The sequence below is a fragment of the Ranitomeya variabilis genome, chromosome 3, assembly GCF_051348905.1.
Source record: "Ranitomeya variabilis isolate aRanVar5 chromosome 3, aRanVar5.hap1, whole genome shotgun sequence".
NCBI lineage: Eukaryota > Metazoa > Chordata > Amphibia > Anura > Dendrobatidae > Ranitomeya > Ranitomeya variabilis.
In genome coordinates, this window is record NC_135234.1 from 201666679 (window position 1) to 201682528 (window position 15850).

The window sequence follows — 15850 nt, forward strand, 5'->3', positions numbered from 1 at the left end:
GTCCCCTCGTCCTTGTCCTGCTATGCATGACTCCCCCTTGCATTGTCCCCTCGTCCTTGTCCTGCTATGCATGACTTTCCCTGTCCTGGTATGAATGTCTCCCCCGTTCCTTCCCTGTATGCATGCCTCATTATCCCCTATCCCTGTGTGCATGTTTCCTATTGAAAAAAACAAAAAAAACTACTCACCTACCTGCGTGCCCAGGGTGCTGGCACTGCATCTAATTCCGGCCGCCGGCACCTGCCTGCAGCTCTTCCTGTGCTCAGCGGTCACGTGGTGCCGCTCATTAAGGTGATGAATTTGCGCTCCACCCCTATGGGAGTGGAGACACATCCATATTCATTTCCTTAATGAGCGGTACCACTTGACTGCTGAGCACAGGAAGAGCTGCAGACAGGCGCCAATGGCCGGAACGAGATGCAGTGCCAGCACCGAGGGAGCGCAAGTAGGTGAGTATGATGTGTGCGCCAGGTCCTGGCACCCGCTGCTCCGCCGCCCCCCTCCCCCGCCGGCTTTCTGTACTGTGACTCGTGTATGAGCCGAGGGAGGCGTTTTCAGCACACAAAAAGTGCTGAAAAACTCGGCTTATACACGAGTATGTATGGTACTTATCCCCACTATATATATAGATATATATATGTCTATATATAGATATATATCTATATATAGATATACTGTATATATGAAAAATGTTTATAGTCAACCCCTTTTTTCCATTAAAAAACATAAGTAAATATAAATAAAAAGTATCGTAATCTGTATCACCGTATGCATAAACGTCTATCAAAATATAAAATGATCCCAAATGGTAAAATCGTAAAGAGAAAAAAAAAATGAAACTTCAGTACAGCATTTTTTTGTTCTCCATAAATCGACAAACTTTGCAATAAGAAGTGTCATTACTTAGTCCAATTGCTATAATAAACTGGTCATATATGTTTGTCAGGCCTAGTTATAATAATAATAATAATAATAATAATAATAATTTTTATTTATATAGCGCCAACATATTCCGCAGCGCTTTACAACTTATAAACTTAGTTCTGTATGACTACCAATTACCGTGAATACTCGAGTATAAGCCGAGATTTTCAGGCCATTTTTTTTAGGCTGAAAGCGCCTCTCTCGGTTTACACTCGAGTCATTGTCTCTGGGGGGTCAGCGGGGGAGGGGTAGCGGCGGCTGTGACATACAGTGTGCGCCCTCTGCCTGAGCGTCAGTGCGGAGGACGAGGAAGACAGCGGCGCCTGGCGGTGGAACGGGGAAAGATGACTATAGCAAGTGCCAGGGGCCTCAGTGACGAGAGGTGAGTATGTCATTTTTTTTTTTTTTTTTTAAATCGCAGTAACAGCATATGGGGCATAATAGTCTATGGAGCATCTTATGGGGCCATAATGAACATTTGTGGAGCATTATATGGGGTAAATGTGTCTATGGAGCATATTATAGGGCCATAATCAGCATTTGTGCAGCATTATACGGGGCAAATGTCTGTATGGAGCAGCTTATGGGGACATAATCAGCATTTGTGCAGCATTATATGGGGCAAATGTCTGTATGGAACATCTTATGGGGCCATAATCAACATTTGTACAGCATTATATGGGGCATATTTTAATATGGAACATCTTATGGGGCCCATCATAAACTTTATGGAGCATTGTATGGGGCATATTTTGCATGGAGCATCTTATGGGGCCCATAATAAACTTTATGGAGCATTATATGGGGCGTTTTTTGTATGGAGCATTATATGGGGCTCCTGATTCAATATGGATATTCAAAAACACTTAACTTACTGATGTCTCAATTAATTTTACTTTTATTGGTATCTATTTTGATTTTTGACATTTACCAGTAGCTGCTACATTTTCCACCCTAGGCTTATACTCGAGTCATTAAGTTTTCCCAGGTTTTTTTGGCAAAATTAGGGGTCTCGGCTTATACTCGGGTCGGCTTATACTCGAGTATATACGGTATTTATCAAACTTCTTAAAGAGGTGTATTAGGTGAAGGGATTTTGGATTGTGATTTTTACAGGTGAAACATGGGTATTATATATATTTTACTTGTAAGCTCCACAAGCGAATTGAAAACTGCAGCATATCGTAGCCATATACCCACAATTTCTGAATATGCCCTGGAGAACATACAAATGATTTTTTTTAAAGGGTCGTCTTGTCAGACACAGACATTTTTGTAGATTGTGAGCCCTCACGGGCATTGTGCTCTCTCTGTTATGATCCTTAGTGGCTGAGGATCACAGAATGAACTAGCTAAGATACTGAACATAGAACGAGCTCTAGGGAGGTGGTAACTGGACTGACTGCAAAACCTGATCCTAAGCAAACACACTGAAGGTAGCCGGTGAACGTGCCTAAATTCCTGGACGTCTCGACGCAGCCTGAGAAACTTGCTACCCCTATAAAGTAAGACCTCACTTGCCTCAGAGAAATGACCCCAAAGATATAGGAAGCCCCCAACAAATAATAACGGTGAGGTAAGGGGAAAATACAAAACGTAGAAATGAAAACAGATTCAGCAAATGAGGCCCACTAATACTAGATAGCAGAAGACGGGCAGGGAACTGTGCGGTCAGTAAAAAACCCTATACAAAATATCCACGCTGAGAATACAAGAACCCCCACACCAACTAACGGTGTGAGGGGAGAAACTCAGCCCCCTAGCGCTACCAGCAAGCAAGGAAATCACATATTAGCAAGCTGGACAAGGACAAATAAATAACCAAGAAACATATTAAACACTGATGAGCAAAAAATAACCAAACAGAAACTTAGCTTCTCTCGGCGAGACTGATAACGAAGGGATTCAGGAGAGATCAAAATAGCACTGAATACATCGACAGCAGGCAACCACTGAAAGTCCAGGTGAGCCAAATAGAAAACCAGCTAACAGATAACGAGACAGCTGAACCAGCCTCAGACCTGCAGAATGACACAAAGAGCCACCAGAGGGAGCCCAAAGACAGCACTCACACAGTACCACTTGTGACCACAAGAGGGAGCCCAAAAACAGAGTTCACAACAGTACCCCCCCTTGAGGATGGGTCACCGAACCCTCATCAAAACCCCCAGGGCGATCAGGATGAGCCACATGGAAGGCACGAACCAAATCGGCCGCATGAACATCAGAGGCGACAACCCAGGAATTATCCTCCTGACCATAGCCCTTCCACTTAACCAAATACTAAAGCCTCCATCTAGAAACACGAGAATCCATGATCTTCACCACGTACTCCAATTCGCCCTCAACCAGCACCGGGGCAGGGGGCTCAACAGAAGGAACCACAGGCACCACATACCTCCGCAACAAAGACCTATGGAACACGTTATGAATGGCAAACGACGCTGGGAGATCCAAACGAAATGACACCGGGTTAAGGATTTCCAAAATCTTATAAGGACCGATGAAGCGAGGCTTGAATTTAGGAGAGGAGACCTTCATAGGAACATACCGAGAAGACAGCCATACCAAATCCCCAACACGAAGTCGGGGACCCACACCGCGACGGCGGTTGGCAAAGCGCTGAGCCTTCTCCTGTGACAACTTCAAATTGTCCACCACATGGTTCCAAATCTGCTGCAACCTATCCACCACAGAATCCACCCCAGGACAGTCAGAAGGCTCGACCTGACCCGAGGAGAAACGAGCATGAAAACCAGAATTGCAGAAAAAAGGCGAAACCAAAGTAGCAGAACTAGCCCGATTATTAAGGGCAAACTCGGCCAATGGCAAAAAAGTCACCCAATCATCCTGATCAGCAGAAACAAAACATCTTAAATAAGTTTCCAAGGTCTGATTAGTTCGCTCGGTTTGGCCATTCGTCTGAGGATGGAAGGCCGACGAAAAAGACAAATCAATGCCCATCTTAGCACAAAAGATCCGCCAAAATCTGGACACAAACTGGGATCCTCTGTCAGACACAATATTTTCAGGGATGCCATGCAAGCGAACCACATTCTGAAAAAATAGAGGAACCAAATCGGAGGAGGAAGGCAACTTAGGCAAGGGCACCAAATGGACCATTTTGGAAAAACGATCACACACCACCCAGATGACAGACATTCTCTGAGAGACTGGAAGATCCGAAATAAAATCCATGGAAATGTGCGTCCAAGGCCTTTTCGGGACAGGCAAAGGCAAAAGCAAACCGCTGGCACGAGAACAGCAAGGCTTAGCCCGAGCACAAATCCCACAGGACTGCACAAAGGAACGCACATCCCGCGACAAGGAAGGCCACCAGAAGGACTTAGCCACCAAATCTCTGGTACCAAAAATCCCAGGATGGCCTGCCAACACCGAAGAATGAACCTCGGAAATAACTCTGCTGGTCCATCTATCTGGGACAAACAGTCTCTCTGGTGGGCAACGGTCAGGTCTATCCGCCTGAAATTTCTGCAGCACTCGTCGCAAATCTGGGGAAATGGCAGACAAAATCACTCCCTCTCTGAGGATACCAGTCGGCTCTGAAACTCCCGGAGAGTCAGGCACAAAACTCCTAGAAAGAGCATCAGCCTTCACGTTCTTCGAACCAGGCAGGTACGAGACCACGAAATCGAAACGGGAGAAAAACAACGACCAACGAGCCTGTCTAGGATTCAGCTGCTTGGCAGACTCGAGATAAATCAGATTTTTGTGATCAGTCAAGACCACCACACGATGCTTAGCTCCCTCTAGCCAATGTCGCCACTCCTCAAATGCCCACTTCATAGCCAACAACTCCCGATTACCAACATCATAATTCCGCTCGGCAGGCGAAAACTTTCTTGAAAAGAAAGCACAAGGTTTCATCACAGCAATCAGAGCTTCTCTGCGACAAAACAGCCCCTGCTCCAATCTCAGAAGCATCAACCTCGACCTGAAAAGGAAGAGAGACATCAGGCTGACACAAAACTGGAGCCGAAGAAAACCGGCGCTTCAGCTCCCGAAAGGCTTCCACGGCCGCAGGAGACCAATTAGTCACATCAGAACCCTTCTTGGTCAAATCTGTCAAGGGTTTAACCACGCCAGAAAAATTAGCAATGAAGCGACGGGAAAAATTAGCAAAACCCAAGAACTTCTGAAGACTCTTAACAGATCTAGGCTGAGTCCAGTCATGAATAGCCTGGACCTTGACTGGGTCCATCTCAATAGTAGAAGGAGAAAAAATAAAACCCAAAAAGGAAACCTTCTGTACTCCGAAGAGACATTTTGAGCCCTTCACAAATAAGGCATTAGCACGCAGGACCTGAAATACCATCCTGACCTGCTTCACATGGGACTCCCAGTCCTCAGAAAAGACCAAAATGTCATCCAGATACACAATCAAATTTATCCAGATATTCTCGGAAGATGTCATGCATGAAGGACTGGAACACAGAAGGAGCATTAGAGAGTCCAAAAGGCATCACCAAGTACTCAAAATGGCCTTCGGGCGTATTAAATGCTGTTTTCCATTCATCCCCCTGCTTAATACGCACAAGGTTATACGCACCACGAAGATCTATCTTGGTGAACCAACTGGACCCCTTAATCCGAGCAAACAGATCAGATAATAATGGCAAAGGATACTGAAATTTGACCGTGATTTTATTTAGAAGACGATAATCTATACAAGGTCTCAGAGAACCATCCTTCTTGGCCACAAAAAAGAATCCTGCACCAAGAGGGGAGGAGGACGGGCGAATATGTCGCTTCTCTAAAGACTCCTTTATATAAGTCCGCATCGCGGCATGTTCTGGTACAGACAAATTAAAAAGTCGTCCCTTAGGGAACTTACTACCAGGAATCAAATTTATAGCACAATTACAATCCCTGTGAGGAGGCAGGGCACCGGATCTGGGCTCATCAAATACATCCTGGTAGTCCGACAAAAACTCAGGGACCTCAGAAGGAGTGGAAGAAGCAATTGACACCAAAGGAGCATCGCCATGAATTCCCTGGCAACCCCAACTTGAAACAGACATAGCTTTCCAATCCAGAACTGGATTATGAGCCTGCCGCCATGGCAGACCCAAAACGACATCATGCAAATTATGCAGCACAAGAAAGCGAATCACCTCCTGATGTACAGGAGTCATGCACATGGTCACTTGAGTCCAATACTGAGGCTTATTCTCAGCCAATGGTGTAGCATCAATTCCCCTCAGTGGAATAGGGAATTCCAAAGGCTCCAGGACCAAACCACAGCGCCTGGCAAACGACAAATCCATCAGGTTCAGGGCAGCACCTGAATCCACAAAAGCCATAACCGAATAGGAAGACAAGGAACAAATTAAAGTAACAGACAAAATGAATTTAGGCTGTATAGTACCAACGGTGACAGATTTAGCAATTTTTTTTACGCGCTTAGAGCATGCTGAGATAACATGAGTTGAATCACCACAGTAAAAGCACAACCCATTTCCGAAATTTTTGACAATACACGTCAGCTTCATCCTGGCCCTGAGAGAGCCAGCAAGGCCTTTTCTGCTTGGTTCTCAAGATTAGGTTCCTCATAAAGCAATCCAAGCGCCAGAAAAAACGCATCCACATTCAGCAATGCAGGATCTCCTGGCGCCAGGGAGAAAGCCCAATCTTGAGGGTCGCCACGTAACAGGGAGATAACAATTCTAACTTGCTGAGCGGAATCACCAGAGGAACGAGGTCTCAAAGAAAGAAATAATTTACAATTATTCTTAAAATTCAGAAACCTAGATCTATCTCCAGAAAACAACTCAGGAATAGGTACTTTTGGCTCAGACATAGGACTGTGAACAACAAAATCCTGAGTGCTTTGCACCCTTGCAGCAAGACGATCCACACTAGAAGTCAGACTCTGAATTTCCATGTCTGCAGCTGAACTCAAAGCCACCCAGAGATTAAGGGGATGAGAGAAGCTGGACAGACTGCAGCAAAGGGAGAGGAAAAAAAAAAAAAAATTGTACTCAGGACTTCTCTTATCCCACTTCTGCGATGCATTAAACACTTTTTTGGCCTGCTGTACTGTTATGATCCTTAGTGGCTGAGGATCACAGAATGAACTAGCTAAGATACTGAACATAGAACGAGCTCTAGGGAGGTGGTAGCTGGACGGACCGCAAAACCTGATCCTAACCAAACACACTGAAGGTAGCCAGTGAACGTGCCTAAATTCCTGGACGTCTCGACGCAGCCTGAGAAACTTGCTACCCCTATAGAGAAAGTAGGACCTCACTTGCCTCAGAGAAATGACCCCAAAGATATGGGAAGCCCCCAACAAATAATAACGGTGAGGTAAGGGGAAAATACAAAACGTAGAAATTAACAGATTCAGCAAATGAGGCCCACTAATACTAGATAGCAGAAGACAGGCAGGGAACTGTGCGGTCAGTAAAAAACCCTATACAAAATATCCACGCTGAAAATACAAGAACCCCCACACCAACTAACGGTGTGAGGGGAGAAACTCAGCCCCCTAGAGCTACCAGCAAGCAAGGAAATCACATATTAGCAAGCTGGACAAGGACAAATAAATAACCAAAAAACATATTAAACACTGATGAGCAAAAAATAACCAAACAGAAACTTAGCTTCTCTCGGCGAGACTGATAACGAAGGGATTCAGGAGAGATCAAAATAGCACTGAATACATCGACAGCAGGCAACCACTGAAAGTCCAGGTGAGCCAAATAGAAATCCAGCTAACAGATAACGAGACAGCTGAACCAGCCTCAGACCTGCAGAATGACACAAAGAGCCACCAGAGGGAGCCCAAAGACAGCACTCACACAGTACCACTTGTGACCACAAGAGGGAGCCCAAAAACAGAGTTCACAACATCTCTCCTCCTGTACCAGTCATGACTTGTATTGTTTAAGATTACTGTTCTTGTTTTTTTTTCATGTATACACCCCTTTAACATGTAAAGTGCAATGGAATAAATGGCGCTATAATATTAAATAATAATAATAGTCAGAATCTACTCTTTGTAGAATGTGCCCCTGACACCCTCCAATTTTGCACTTCCCCTGCAATGACTATTGCAGAGATAATATAAAATCACATGCAATATATAGATGGCTTGAGTCTGCCAAAGCTGCTGGTTCTCTCCATTCCAGCTCGTTGAGTGGGGCCAGGAGTAGGGGATCCTCTTATATGGCATCAGTATTACAGATAAGGGTTGTCTCATGGTTTCTTCATACCGTAATATAGTATCACAAATCTCTAGTTTGAGGTTTATAACCTCATTCTCACAGATATATGCTGCCAGATTCTGAAGCATTGAATAAATTTGCCTTAAGTGATGCTACAGTCTGCATTTTTTATGATGTATAAATTAAATATCAGATACTCTAAGATACCAACAAATTTCTCCGCTTCAAATCCTTGCCTAAACACAAAAACCATTGTCTTATATCATTTGACCCTCTTTTCGTCACAAGTTTCAGCTCATATTACTGTGTATCACTGGAAAAGAAAAACTTGCTAATGAGATCTTGAGAAAGGCTACAGTGATTAACTGTGCTTGTCCAATGTGTCTACTACGCTCAGCATATAGTACATAAGACATTATAGATGCTGTGCCAGAATAATGTTTGTATATATACTGTATATATACAGTATATACTGCTCAAAAAAATAAAGGAAACACTTAAACGACAGAATATAACTCCAAGTAAATCAAACGTCTGTGAAATCAAACTGTCCACTTAGGGTATGTTTCCACGTTCAGGAAACGCTGCGTTTTTGACGCTGCGTTTTTCTGCTGCGTCAAAAACGCAGCGTCCAGATGTTACAGCATAGTGGATGGGATTTTATGAAATCCAGACTCCACTATGTGTTTAAAAACGCATGCGTTTTTGCCGCGAAAACGCATGCGTTGTGCGTTTTTTCAAAACGCTGCATGTTGCTACTATGAGCAAAACACGCAGGTACACCACAGGTGACCTGCCAGTGACCTCAGGTGCAGTTTTGGTCAGGATTTTACTTGCATAAAATCCTGACCAAAGACTGATGCAATCCTGAACGTGGAGACATACCCTTAAGGCCCCGTCTCACATAGCGAGATCGCTAGCGAGATCGCTGCTGAGTCACAAGTTTTGTGACGCAACAGCGACCTCCATAGCGATCTCGCTATGTGTGACACGTACCAGCGATCAGGCCCCTGCTGCGAGATCGCTGGTCGTGTCAGAATGGCCTGGACCTTTTTTTGGTCGTTGAGGCCCCGCTGACATCGCTGAATCGGTGTGTGTGACACCGATCCAGCGATGTCTTCACTGGTAACCAGGGTAAACATCGGGTTACTAAGCGCAGGGCCGCGCTTAGTAACCCGATGTTTACCCTGGTTACCAGCGTAAATGTAAAAAAAACAAACAGTACATACTCGCCTTCTGATGTCCGTCAGGTCCCTTGCCGTCTGCTTCCTGCTCTCACTGACTCCCGGCCGTACAGTGAGAAGTGAGAGCGCAGCAGTGACGTCACCGCTGCGCTCTGCTCTCACTGTACGGCGGCTCAGTCAAAGCAGGAAGCAGACGGCAAGGGACCTAGACACCGAAAGGCGAGTATGTAGTGTTTGTTTTTTTTGGTAACCAGGGTAAACATCGGGTTACTAAGCGCGGCCCTGCGCTTAGTAACCCGATGTTTACCCTGGTTACCCGGGTGCTGCAGGGGGACTTCGGCATCGTTGAAGACAGTTTCAACGATGCCGAAGTCGTTCCCCTGATCGTTGGTCGCTGGAGAGCGGTCTGTGTGACAGCTCCCCAGCGACCACACAGCGACTTACCAACGATCACGGCCAGGTCATATCGCTGGTCGTGATCGTTGGTAAATCGCTTAGTGAGACGGGGCCTTTAGGAAGCAACACTGTTTGACAATCAATTACACATGCTGTTGTGCAAATGGAATAGACAACAGATGGAAATTATTGGCAATTATCAAGACACACTCAATAAAGGAGTGGTTCTGCAGGTGGGGACCACAGTCCACATCTCAGTACCAATGCTTTCTGGTGATGTTTTGGTCACTTTTGAATGTTGGTTGAGCTTTCACCAGTGGCGTAGGAAGGGGGGTGCGGGGGGGGCGGGCCGCCCCGGGCGGCACAATGCGGGGGGGCGGCACAATGCGGGGGTGAGTCAGTGGCGTATCTAGGGGGGAGCAGCCGGCAGGGGGGCGCAGTCGGGCCGCCTAAAGCGGCGGTCCGCAGTGTCTCCCCCGGCGGCTGCATTCTGTCACCCCCCGCACTGGGAGTCAGCTGTTCTCTGTGCCGACTGTCAAGCTGACAGCCGGCACAGAGAAGCTGCGGCGCGCCGGCTCCCAATGTTCAATTGTACTCGTATCTGAGATGCGAGTACAATTGAAGCTCTGACTGCCGGGTCAGAGCGACGCCAGCAGTGTGATCAGGTCATGTGATCACGCTGCTGACGTCACTCACCTGCGCGGCAGAGCAGGAGATGCAGAGCGGTGGTAAGTGCTCCAGTGGAGCTGAAGACACCGAAAGTGCAGGGGGGGGGATTTACTGTGAGTGGGGATGGGGGCATATATTGTGGGGGGGATTTAATGTGAGGGGATGGGGGGCATATATTGTGGGGGGGATTTACTGTGAGTGGGGATGGGGGGCATATATTGTGGGGGGGATTTAATGTGAGGGGATGGGGGGCATATATTGTGGGGGGGGATTTAATGTGAGGGGATGGGGGGCATATATTGTGGGGGGGATTTAATGTGAGGGGATGGGGGGCATATATTGTGGGGGGGATTTACTGTGAGTGGGGATGGGGGGCATATATTGTGGGGGGGATTTAATGTGCGGGGATGGGGGGGATATATTGTGGGGGGGATTTAATGTGCGGGGATGGGGGGGATATATTGTGGGGGGGATTTAATGTGCGGGGATGGGGGGCATATATTGTGGGGGGGATTTACTGTGAGTGGGGATGGGGGCATATATTGTGGGGGGGATTTAATGTGAGTGGGGATGGGGGGCATATATTGTGGGGGGGATTTACTGTGAGTGGGGGGGATTTAATGTGAGTGGGGATAGTGGGATATATTATTGGATTGGGGATATTTAATATGAGTGGAGATGAGGGGATTTATTGTGGGGGGAGATTTAATGTGAGTGGAGATGGGGGATTTAATGTGTGGGGGAGATCTGAGGACACAAAATGAAGAGCAAAGGGGGAGATGGGGGGGCATATATGAGGAAACAGTATGGGGGATGGGTGCAGACAGCTTGGGGTCAAACGGGGGGATGTATGCGGATACAGTATGAGTAGCGATGTGAAAAACGTATGTGGACAGAGTACGGGGAGTGAGGGTGTTGGGATGTGTGCATGCGTAGCATGGGGGACAGTGTAAGGGCACAGCCAGGAGGGGATAGTATACAAAGGAGGGGGAGTGTGATGAGAGAGTACAGTATAAATACTGGGCCCTATAGGGGGGACACAGTGTGAGAGGTCAGTGTGAAGAGGGGTCCGGTATAGAAAGGAGAGGTCAGTGTGAAGAGCAAGTACCATAAGACGGACAGTGTGGGGGTCATATTTTATGCAGACAATATAGTGAGGGGCATTTTTTTATTCAGGAGCATTACAATGACACTTGTATCTTTAAGGGCGTCATGTGGAGATTTTCTGCAAAAGAACGGAGAAGATGGAAGTCTGCAGAGACGGCTGTGGATCAGAAAACTCATCATGGGGTCTGGACAATATGAAGAAATGAAGGAGAACAACTTCAGAGGCGACGTCATCTATAAGGTACCTGGATGTAAATGTTATTTGTGATACTAACTAACTCTCATGTTTTTATTTATGTTAGGAGCATTAAAGGGGATGTCCAGGTTTGTAATGAGTCTGCAGTCATTCTTTGTGACTGCAGACTTCTGACTTCTCACAGTGTGCCCTGCACACTGTCAGGATTCTCTCGTGCTGGCGATTTACATACATGCGGTCACATGCTGACTAGACATGTGTGGCCTCACTCTATGATAATGAACTGAGCGAGGCTGGGCACGTCTAGTCGGAATGTGGTCAGAAGTATACAAATCACATGCTTGTGCTGACATGACCGTCCACCGGCCAGGGAGAATCCTAAAAGTGTGCAGTGCATTAGTTGTGAGAATTCAGAAGCTGCGATGTCAGGATTCAGCTCTGCAGGTTCCAGTCGTCGACACATGGACACGTCACTCATATGCGATTTTCATACTCGTGGTCCTGTAACAACGAGCTTCTCTTCTGCTTCTCTCAGTTTTTCACTTAACATTGGGAGCTTAAGGGAGAGGAGCTCGTCGGTACATGACTAAGTGTGAAAATCGCATACATTCTGGGGGGGGGGGGGGCGCCAAACTCGGGAACAGCCCCGGGCGGCAAAAGCTCTAGCTACGCCCCTGGCTTTCACACTCGTGAGATGGACTCTACACCCCACACAAGTGGCTCAGGTAGTGCATCTCATCCAGGATGACACATCAATGCGAGCTGTGGCAAGAAGGTTTGCTGTGTCTGTCAGCGTAGTGTCCAGAGGCTGGAAGCGCTACCAGGAGACAGGCCAGTACACCAGGAGACGTGGAGGGGGCCAACAACCCAGCAGCAGGAACGCTACCTCAGCCTTTGTGCAAGGAGGAACAGGAGGAGCACTGCCAGAGCCCTGCAAAATGACCTCCAGCAGGCCACAAATGTGCATGTGTCTGCACAAATGGTTAGAAACCAACTCCATGAGGATGGTCTGAGTGCCCGACGTCAACAGATGGGGGTTGTGCTCACAGCCCAGTGCTGTGCAGGACGCTTGGCATTTACCACAGAACACCAGGACTGGCAAATTCACCACTGGCGCTCTATGCTCTTCACAGATGAAAGCAGGTTCACACTGAGCACATGTGACAGAGTCTGGAGATGCAGTGGAGAGCAATCTGCCTGCAACATTCTTGAGCATGACCGGTTTGGCAGTGTAATGGTCATTAATGGTGTGGCGTGGCACTTCTTTGGAGGGCCGTACAGCCCTCCATGTGCTTGCCAGAGGTAGCCTGACTGCCATTAGGTACCGAGATGAGATCCTTAGACCCCTTGTGAGACCATATGCTGGTGCGGTTGGCCCTGGGTTCCTCCTAATTCAGGGCATTGCTAGACCTCATGTGGCTGGAGTGTGTCAGCAGTTCCTGCAAGATGAAGGCATTGAAGCTATGGAAGGGCCCGCCCATTCCCCAGACCTGAATCCGATTGAACATATCTGGGACATCATGTCTTGCACCATCCACCAACGTCACATTGCACCACAGACTGTTCAGGAGTTTGCAGATGCTTTAGTCCAGGTCTGGGAGGAGATCCCTCAGGAGACCATCCGCCGCCTCATCAGGAGCAGGCCCAGGTGTTGTAGGGAGGTCATACAGGCACATGGAGGCCACACACACTACTGAGCATCATTTCCCTGTCTTGAGGCATTTCCACTGAAGTTGGATCAGCCTGTAACTTCATTTTCCACTTTGATTTTGAGCATCATTCCAACTCCAGACCTCCGTGGGATATTATTTGGGATTTACACTAATCATTTTTAGGTTTTATTGCTCTCAACACATTCCACTATGTAATGAATAAAGATTTACAACTGGAATATTTCATTCGGTGATATCTCGGATGTGGAATTTTAGTGTTTCCTTTATTTTTTTGAGCAGTATATATATATATATATATATATATATATATATATATATATATACTGAACCCCGCAAACATATATTTCTCTTGTGTTAGCTTGTAGAACTGGACCCTGATGCTTCATGGAAATTGAAATCATCAGCACATTATGTTCCCTCTTCACACCTGTATACCAACCATAGATTTATGGCAAACAACTGGTAATACGCCTGTGCTGGGAATTTGCTGCAAGCTGAAATGCTTCCCATTGTTGCTTTCATAGCAGCTACGTCTGGTAATTATCTACAGTAAATGCATTTCACATTTAGCTGATTTTATAGAGGCTATGTTTTGCTATGGATCCTTATTTTTTTGTACACGTTACTCCAACTAGTCTTTCAGTTTATTCTGGTCAAACAACGTGTCCTCTGTTTGGTTAAAGGGGTATTCCTATTGCAGATATTCATGGCTGAAGGAGAAATATCTGCTGGACACAGGAGATTGAGAACAACTTGTGCTACAAGTCCTTGTGAATTCTCACATCACATGCACCTGCTCAATGTGGGCATTCTCAACCACTGGGAGCAAGTGTATGCGATTTGCATATTTTTGACCACATTCCGACACATGACTGAATGTATGGAAATCACATCCTTGTGATCATGGGCCTGACACTCTTGGCGCCGACCCTGGAGAGTCCTAAAAAGAAGAAAAAATACTCCTGAAGTGTAATATAGCTCAGAGATCTTTCAATTGAGATAACGATGCACGGAAGGAAAAAATCTAAGCTGGAGGATGAGTGAGGCACAAGAGCAATAGAAAGAATGCTAAATATTAAACTTCACATTTATTTATTTAAAATCAATTCAAAACATATTGAAGGGGAATTACAAAAGGGGAGTAGCAATGAGCAAACGTGCTCGGATAACGTGTTATTCGAGCAACTTGGACGTGCCAGAATAATATACAAGTGCTTCTCACAAAATTAGTATATCATCAAAAAGTTAATTTCAGTTCTTCAATACAAAAAGTGAAGCTCATATATTATATAGAGTCATTACAAACAGAGTGATGTATTTCAAGTGTTTATTTCTGTTAATGTTGACGATTATTTCTTAGTATACTTGAGTCCTTACGGCTGCATGTTTTGCGGCAGTAGACAGCTGCAACACATGCTGGAATTGCTAAACAAATGGGCAATTTGCTCATCACTACATAAAAAATTAGAGAATTATGCATTTTGAGCCAGTATGGTTTTTACTCATATCCAGATTCCCAGTCAATATGTTTTTAATTGTTTTTCATTAAATACGAAGTGTTAATATGGTTGTTTGCATGTTAATGACCAGGCCAATTTTTACAATTTTACCACTGTCCCTTTATGAGGTAATAACTCTGGAACGCTTCCATCAATCCCGGTGATTCTGACATTGTTTTCTCGTGACATATTGTACTTCATAATAGTGGTAAAATTTCTTTGATACGACTTGTGTTTATTTGTGAAAAAATGTTGAAAATATCGCAGTTTTCCAACTGTGAATTTTCATGCCCTTAAATCACAGAGATAAGTCACACAAAATACTTAAAAGTAACATTTCCCACATGTCTACTTTACATCAACATAACTTTGGAACCAAATTTTTTTTGTTAGGAAGTTATGTGTTTCTAATTTTTTACAACACCATTTTTTTAGGGACCACATCACATTTGAAGTCCCTTTGAGGGGTCAATAAGATAGAAGATACCCAAAATTGACACCATTCTAAAAACTTCACACCTCAACATGCTTAAAACCACATTCAAGAAGTTTATTAACCATTCAGGTCCTTTACAGGAATTTTTGGAATGTGGAAAAAAAAATAAACATTTTTTCTTTTTTCACCCAAAATTTACTTCAGATCCATTTTTTTTTTATTTTGACAAGAGTAACAGGAAAAAATGGACCCCAAACTTTATTGTGCAATTTTTCCTGAGTACGGCGATACAACACATGAGGGAGAAAACCACTATTTGGGCACACAACAGCTTGGATGGGAAGGAGCACCATTTGACATTTTGAATGCAAGGTTTGCTGCAACAATTGGGGGACGCCATGTCGCATTTAGAGAGCCTCTCATGTGCCTAAACAGTGAAAATCCCCCACAAGTGACACCATTTTGAAAACTAAACCCCTCAGGGAACTGATCTAGATGTGTGATGAGCACATTGACCCCTCAGGTGGTTCACAGAAGTTTATAACGTTGAGGGTATGTGCACACGTTCAGGTTTTT

At 45.4% G+C, this 15850-nt stretch overlaps 1 protein-coding gene across 2 annotated transcripts in view; it reads left to right on the forward strand.

Annotated features, from left to right (window-relative positions):
• The window catches only part of LOC143815615 (potassium voltage-gated channel subfamily A member 3-like), a 150390-nt gene that overhangs the window by 22887 nt on the left and 111653 nt on the right, over positions 1 to 15850 (forward strand). The window lies entirely within an intron of this gene.